Source organism: Quercus suber, unplaced genomic scaffold (genome assembly GCF_002906115.3).
Source record: "Quercus suber isolate HL8 unplaced genomic scaffold, Cork oak 2.0 scaffold_104, whole genome shotgun sequence".
NCBI lineage: Eukaryota > Viridiplantae > Streptophyta > Magnoliopsida > Fagales > Fagaceae > Quercus > Quercus suber.
Genome location: NW_027069569.1, coordinates 80,689 through 89,367, shown reverse-complemented (window position 1 = coordinate 89,367; position 8,679 = coordinate 80,689). Strand labels below are relative to the sequence as shown.

General features: G+C 31.5%; 1 long non-coding RNA gene across 3 annotated transcripts; it reads left to right on the top strand.

The window, feature by feature from the left end:
* Nucleotides 1–611: 611 nt before the first annotated feature.
* LOC136068209 (uncharacterized) lies at nucleotides 612–4,138 on the top strand. 3 transcript variants are annotated; one of them, XR_010629617.1, is made up of 3 exons: nucleotides 612–1,036; nucleotides 1,771–1,802; nucleotides 2,866–4,138. It is a non-coding gene; the product is annotated as an uncharacterized LOC136068209 (long non-coding RNA). The 3 variants fall into 3 exon arrangements; XR_010629615.1 differs by having other exon boundaries at nucleotides 1,738–1,802; XR_010629616.1 differs by having other exon boundaries at nucleotides 1,731–1,802.
* The last annotated feature ends 4,541 nt before the right edge of the window (nucleotides 4,139–8,679 follow it).

Here is an 8,679-nt window from a genome sequence, read left to right as displayed (position 1 = left end):
TCATTGTTCCTTCCTCCCCTACTTAATATGGTTAGGTCGAGTAATAGGTTGAGCCTCATCCACATGTCACCGTTCCTTCCTCCTTGTTCCTTTTTTTTTTTTAATTTGAGATCGTGAAAGACTTACGGTATACTACTAATCACATGACTTGAATTCTTACCCATCTTTAAATCCTCAAATACTTTGTGCATTAGAGGTATTAATTAAATTTACAAGGTCCTTCAAATAAAAAAAATCAGTATTCTTAGTTATGGCCACTATCAATAAACGCTAATCATGAAACATATTTTATGAAATAATATCATATCATATGAAATCAGAAAAAGAATCTTTTCAATCTTTTTATTTTTTATAGCACCTTATCGGAGCCTACTAAAATGTTTGCATCTTCACTACACGTAAACGAATTTAGGCCCAAGTAACAAAAAGTTGATATGAATTTAACCCATGGTGGGTCGGATTCGGGTCCCTCTCTAATAATATCTAAATATTCGGTTCGGGTGGTGGGTTAATGGGTTAAAAACCCACAGAGCCCGACCCGACTTATGGTTTAAGATTAAAATATATATATATATATATAATTTCCTTTTAACCGAAAAAAAGAAGAAGAAGAAGTCTGAATGGAGAAGTGCATTGATTGGACTAAAAGCTGAGTTTGGTTAGTGGTACACGCAAGACTTCACACAAAAAAAATATGATATTACACAGTTTCCACGCAAAGAAAATCTTCTGCAGAAGATATGGAACGGCTAGTCGGCTACACTTCAAATCAGATGGCAATTTTTCACTTCCCCATGCCCATGGTCATGAATCATGGTTTAGGCTCAGCTACACTTCAAATCAAAAACCAAATTACATTTTCCTTAATCCTTTCTCTACTCGGCTTACACTTCAAGACTCTCAAATCTCAACGCTCATCTCTTAGTCTATAAATTGTTCTTCTCTGATTCTCACCTTTACTCCTTTACATCAAATATTCAAAATCTTTGCAGTTTCTTCCCAGCCTCTCAGTCTCGGCTTCCTAGTCTCATATCAGGTAAATTTTTTTTTTTCCTTTTCATCCCTCTTTTTCTGTATTTTGTGTTTGTGATATGGGTTTATCATTTTGTTGAAATCATTATTTTTTGATATGTAATGAGAATCATTTGAAAAGCAACTGAAGGGATATTGGTCAACTGAACAATAGATTGGATTAATAAATGAAGCCATCATTTTTTATTTATTTGATTTGTTGGTCAAAGACTTGATTTATCACTCTTGAAAGATGGAACCCCTAATTTGAGTGTGTTTTTTTGTGTTATCATTTTTCGTAGACTTGTGTTTGTTGGTCAAAGACATTATAGTTAGTTTGATTCATTATTTTAGTGTGCTCTGTGATTTGTATCTGCCCTGTTTTATTCGTTGTTTTGTTTTTTTTTTTTTATGATCAATATACTTGTATCTTCACTGTAAAAAAATAATATGAACCCCTATTTTAAAAAGATAAAATCCAAACACATTTTTATTTTCTTATCTGCCTGTTTTATTCGTTGTTTCGTTTTTTTCTTTCTATGATCAATATACTTGTGTCTTCGCTGTAAAAAAAGAAAAAAAAAGATGAACCCCTATTTTAAAAAGATGAAATCCAAACACATTCTTATCTTCTTATCTGATTGTATTTTATTACTCATTTGTTTGATTCATTTTGCTTTCCTAACTTAAAAATTTGAAATCCTAATTTTATACTGGAGTTGAAAGTTGTTCAAGTAGGCTTTTTGCTTCCTTTTCAAGGTTGAATCCCTAACAGCTAAGAGTTCTCTGAGGTATCATTTCTCTTCTGTTTCTCTTTTGACTTCTTGTTATTGTTTGTGTTACTTTTGAGTTTTGTCGTTGTTTGAGCAATATTTGCCTGCAATAATTATGTTTGCAAATTGACGATGATATGTCTTTCTAATTTCTTTTTGAGGCTTTTATTTTCTAAGCTTTTATCTGACTATAATTTCTTTTATTGGAAAATTTAAAAGAAAGGGAAAAAAGATAGTGGATGAACATATTCAAGTAAGCCCATTGGAAGCTAATTAGATGCTCATTCTGTTAGGTTAAGCATGAATCATAAGTGAACCTCAAAAGAAGCTTCATATTTTTGATATACATATAAAAGTTGGTCTTGTCCGTTGATGATAAATGAAATAATTATAATAATGGAAGGAACATTAACAACTAAACTCAAATAAGCAACATGGAATGTGTAAGATAGGAATACATGCTTCATAGTATGTTCAAAGGTATTCATATTGGTGCTTTGAGGATGTATATAAGATAAGTATTGAACCCAGATTCTATCCACTGAATTGTTCTTACAAAGAAAAACTTGTTCTTACAAAGAAAAAAAAGTGTAATTTGTGTTAAGAGTTTAATGGCAGATTTAAAAGAGAAAAGAAAATACTGGAGGAGCATATTCAAGCAAGCCATGTAGAAGCTAATTAGAAATTCATTCTATCATGTATTTTCTTTTCTGTTATTTCGTATAATAACTGAGAGTAGTATATTGTGCATTTACTTGCATGATATAAGTACTTTTGCCAAGGTTAATTTCTTTCAAATGCTTATAGTTATATCAGATCTAAGTTTTGTCTTGACTCTTAAACATACATACTTGTAATTTAAATGAAATCATCAAGTGCCATGTAGTTTACCTTGATATAGAACACTGAGTGTTAAATTAAATCAGTACTTGTGAAGTCAATTTTTATGCATAATGATATTTCTTATTCTACAAAGCTCTAGTGTATGTGACTTTGCCCTTTAAGAGGTCAACTACAATGATCTTTCTCAGAATTAGTTTTTTTATGGTTGTTTCCTAATGCTTAAATTTGATGTCTTTAGGTTATGGAACCCTCTAGTGATGCACCCCATTCCCAAACAACACCCACTGCCCAAGCTGAACCCGTTGTCCAAGCTGAACTTGTCTCCACTCTAACTAATGCTGAGGCATTTCCACCTAAACCTAATGATAAAACCAAGGTGAGTGAGATAGCTGTTGATTGTGGTATTAATAGGAAAAAGTCTACTGCTTGGGATCATTTTGAAAAAATAAAGATTAGTGAGGGTCAATTTAAGGCTGTTTGCCATTATTGCCAAAAAAACTTATTGTGCTAATCCTAAAGGTCATGGTACTTTTAATTTATTGAATCATACCCCAAACTGTGTTAAGAACACCCCAGTAGAGTTTCACGTAAAGGGCAACAAACCTTAGCATTTCAACCCAAAATGAATGGGGAGGAAGGGTTACGGCTTGTACCAACAGCCTTTACTGTTGAGGCTTCTAGGAAGGCACTCGCTGAAATGATTATAATAAATGAGTTGCCTTTTAGGTTTGTTGAAGGGTATGAGTTTCAAAGATATTCCACAACCTTACAACCTAAGTTGCAAATTAGAGATATCCCATCTCGTCAAATTGTGGCTAGGGATGTGACTGGCATTTATGGTGTTGAGAGAGGGAAACTAAGGGATTTGATTGGCATTTAGGGATATCACAATTGCTGAAGTGTCAATTCTTTACGAATCAAAGTAAAATATAACAAAGCTGTAAAAGTATTATGAAAATGTTGTGTCATTCTTTGTGTTTCTAGAATTTTTTTTTATTAGTCAATTTTTGTTAAGCCAAATTCACAGTTTCACATGTAGTTTTTTTGGGTTGAATTTTTGTATTTTTTTTTTCTTTATGTGCCATTTTAAGTAAAAACACATAGTTTTACACTCACACAAAAAAAGAAAAAAAAAAAAAAGAGAAAGAACTTAGGATTAAAATAATTTTCATCCTTTATGTTTTGGGTAGTTCACTATTTCTCTTTAAACTTTAAAATCGGGCAATTTCCCCCTTAATATTTTGGAAATATGTTGTATTGTTATCCTCTCGATTAAATTCTAATCAAAGGTTATGATTCTTAAAATATTGCAATGTGTAGTGGCTATAATACTCCCACCAAATTTTAACTTTCAAAAAATTTTATTCACGGATTTTGAGTTTTAGATGGTAGTAATGCTTAAAAAGTTTGAATGGTAATATAACGTGTTTTATTTGTTACCTAGAAATCGACTTCCTTAATATTATATTTTACAATTTTTTTAATGAATTTTAAGTTGCTTGTGATAATCAATTGTCAAATGTGGAATATTATTAATCTATACATAATTAAAGTGAAAGTTCAACAATTAAGTTAATCCACATTAATTTTATGATTTTCTTAAATTATATTCTCAATTTACTTAAATCTTATATCGAGTATCTGTATAATTTTTAATACTTCTAATTTGCTTATATGTAAAGGGTCCAATTAACACCCCTATAAAAAGTTGTCAAAAATATTAGTTATTTTTTTTTTCTTTTTGCATAATTTTTTTTTATAAAGATATAGCCTATACGGGCATTTGATAACTTTTCTCATATGTTAAAACTACTTTCAGCCTAATTAATGTTACTTTTGATTTCAAAATTCTCTGACATCTAGAATTTTACTCAAAAGTACAAAGACTAACTTCAATGGGAAATTTATTGAAAAAATACCATAATCTTCAATGGGATGATTAAATTTAATTTTTATAAACGATTAAGTATAAAATGATCACTATTCTTGTAACACCAGTGCATTTTAACATATTAGAAGATAGTGGCATAGAATGAACTTTGAAGTCAAATTATAGCGTGTTGTACCTTACACAGGGTATGTTTTTAATCCTAGTGGCTCTTATCTTGATAGATAGGAAGCTCTTCAAATGCAAATGGAAGTAGAGATTTGGTACTTGACATCAAAGCAATGTTTGAAAGTTCGAAGCATCAATTCTCAATTGGGGGTATGATCATTGTTCCAAATCGCCTTTGCAAAGTGGATGAGCAAGCCTTCACTCCTCTGCTTATTTCAATTGGCCCTATTCACTGCTCCAATGCAAAATTACAAACCATGAAAAAGTGTAAAGTACGTGTGAGTGTTTAATTCAACGGGCTAAGATAGACTTGAAGAATTTAGTAGAGAGAATAAGAGCGAGGGAAATAGAATTTCGCTCTTACTACGCAGAGTCTGTTGTGTCTAGCATAAGCAGTGATGATTTTGTGACAATGATCCTGGTGGATGGGATGTTCATTCTTGCGCACGTCTTGATATCTTACTCAAATTTGTTTGAGGACGCTTCTACAATCAGGATACCAAGCTGGATGCAACAAGTTTTGAAATCTGACTTGGGGTTACCAAACTATATGCAACCAATTTTGAAATCTAACTTGGTATTACTTGAAAATCAGCTTCCCTTTTTTGTTTTAGAGATGCTGTTCCAGCAAGTGGCTGAATCAAATTTGAGTAAGATATCAAGACATGCGCAAGAATGAACATCCCATCCACCAGGATCATTGTCACAAAATCATCATTGCATTTGCTGGACACAACAGACTCTGCGTAGTAAGAGAGAGTTTCGTTTTCCCTCGCTCTTATTCTCTCTACTAAATTCTTCAAGTCTATCTTAGCCTGTTGAATTAAACACTCACATAATCATACTTTACACTTTTTTAGTTGTTACAGTTTTGAATGAGGGTTTATACTTTTCATTTGAAAGTCTTTTTGAGTGTGTTAGTGTTGATTAGCATAGTGCTTATTATCTATATCCATGTAATTATCTTGAGTTCTGTAATTCTATTTAAGATTGCATGTTTTTCAATAATAATTTTATTTGAAAATTTATTAGAAAGTTTAATCATTATTAGGGAGTTTTGGTTTTTATCAGATTCAAATCGATTGCAGGGAGAAAGGACAAAAATTGTTAGATGAATTTTCTATTGTATTACTCTATTACCACAAATAAACTCATAAATTTTGCCACAATTTTTCTATATTGTGACTAGTTTCTTGTCACTCACATGTGGATCCATTTTTTTTTCTCTCTCTCTCTCTTGCTAATCTGTATCTACCACACGAGCGGCAAAAATTGTGTATTTTTTTGCCGTCTTGGAATTTTTGTTTTCTATTTCCAATTGAAACTACAGAGGAAGAGAGTAAGGAATTTTATGAGTTTTTATTCTGGGGTCTACATTTGCATTAGCAAGCCGAAAACAATTATTATGCATTAGGTCCTACCAATAAAAAAATACTATAAAATATGTTAGAAATTTAGACCCCTTAAAACACAATTAGATTAACTTAGTTAATTAGCTAAGTGATTACTTAGTCAAAATTAAACACATCTAGGTTAACACAAATATATCATATCAAGCAAAGTAGCGGAATTATAAAGAACACAATGATATGATGACCTAGGAAACCACACGGTAAAAACCTAGGGAGGATTTGACCTAGCTATCTTCAAGGTAAACCTGAATCCACTATGCGAAAGAATCAAAGTTCATCCAAAAGGACTTACAAGCTCCCTGCTTGACTTCCTAAAGCTACCCACCAGTAGAACTTACTGACACGATCACGTGCAAGCTTTGAATTCACGGACTGCTTCTTTCTTGGATTCTCTAATCAGCTACAAGCATCCACGCTTGTTATTCTTTAAACTCCAATAGCAGCAACTAAGTTGATCATCAAGATGTTGAAGTAATCTTTACTTTGAAAATCCTAAGCTTTGTGTAAAGGAAAGCTCCTCTAGATCTCACAAGAGATTTACATAAAACAGCAATATGAGCAACAAAGACTTAGAGAGGTTTGAGTACAAAACCCTAGATACAAAAGAGACAATCTCTTCTCTTTCTAAAAAGTCTCAAAAACGTGGCTTAGGGTTTCCTTTATATAATGGGAGAAGTAGATTTGAAACCCTAATCCTTAATGGGCTTAAGCTGCTATTTGGGTCGACTTAAAATTCTGCAGATACGATTTTCGATTGATTGAGCCTGTTCTTCGATCGATCGAACCAGACAGAATATGAAGTCTTCTCTTTGCAACTTGTATGTTCTTAAATCTTGACTTGAATCACCTTGAGTATTGTCTAATAAAACCTATAGACTCTAAGATCTATATCTAGATAAGTTTGTGTTCACGATTTGCCAATTGTTCTAAACATTTAGAACCTAACAAACTCCCCCTTTGGCAATTCGTGACAAAACTTTCATACAAAATGAAATGCTCAAATACAAGAACAACCCAATATAATAAAATGCCCATTACAACAAATTCAACCTAACTACTATCCATCAGTTGTAAGTATAGACAGCAGCTCAATTGAATCAACCTATATATTTCCTGAAATACTAAACAAAACGCATAAATGCATGTGTGGAAAATACAAGTAAACAAAAATAAATTTTTGATTTCACATAACACAAAATAAAGACATACCAATGAAGAACTTATAAGTATAAATCAATAATAAGTGAAACAAGAAACATATAAATCAAAATAAATTCTAATTCTCTTCTTAAGTTAGATACATCAAAAAGTTTTTATATTCTCCCCATTTTTAAACAAGTCAATGTCTCCCCCTTTTTGTCACGTATTGATAAAGACTACCTAATCAAAAGGTAGACAGAAAATATATACAACAGAGTAAGAGAAAATAAAGATAACTCCCCCTAAGAACCACAAAGGTTAAAAAAAATTTCTCCCCCTATAAAAATAGGAAAAACAAAACAAGTTTTGGGGAAAAATAAAGGGGGGTGGGGATAAATAAAAAGACACAAAATAAGTTTTAAAAAAAAAACTAAGTTGAGGATACACATGAAAAAAAAAAAAATTCTCTATTTCAATAAAATGCAAACATGGCACTATATGACCCATAAACAGTTGCATGAGTAGAGAAATATTTGCACATTGATTATTCATCATATCTTTTAAGAAAAAAATTTCTGCAGTTCACACATAAGAAATAGCATATACTAGAATGTACAAAACTCAAAAAATTAATCAATCAATTTTTAAATTAAGTTGAGTTTCCAATTTAGCAAAGTGTATGCATGTTATGTGTGAAAACAATGAGAGATATGATTGCAAAACTGCAAGATGGATACAAAAACAATGCAATGTATGTGAATCCTAAACACAAATGATGCATGAAAAAAAATTTGGTAAAAAACATAGAAACTGAAAATTTTTCAATTTCGATCGATCGAGAATCGATCGAACATCAATCGAGTCAGGCAGACTCAAACAAAAAATTTTAATCGTAATTTCGATTGATCGAAAAACAGGTTCGATCGTTCGAAAGTCTAGAAAAATCAGATTTTTGAAAACAGAGCATTTTAATGCAGAAACTCCTTAAAGCACATTGTTTTATAAAAAAATGCATGAGTATGAGACGAAAAGTTTTTCAAAAATACTTGAATTCAGCCAAGATCTTCCAAAATCAAGATTTTCAATCAATTTGTCCTCAAAGCGCAAACATTAAACACATTTTGCATTAAAATCAAGAAATTTTTAATCTTGGATGGCCACAACAAAATCACACACAATATAATGTACCAAGTTTAGTAAAGAGTAACTTGTGTAGTGTGTGCAACTAGTAAAAACTTGAGATACATGTGAGGTGATATGTGAATAGCAATTAATTACAAAGTCTACAAAATTCATCACATAGAATTTAAAAGAGACTATCACCTAAAGAGTTACATCCTATAACCCCCACATCTCCTAGAACATAAACTTGTAATCATGTAAATTTCTTGAATTTTGCCTCATAATGTACATACCAATTTTAATTATATGATTTGGTATCAAG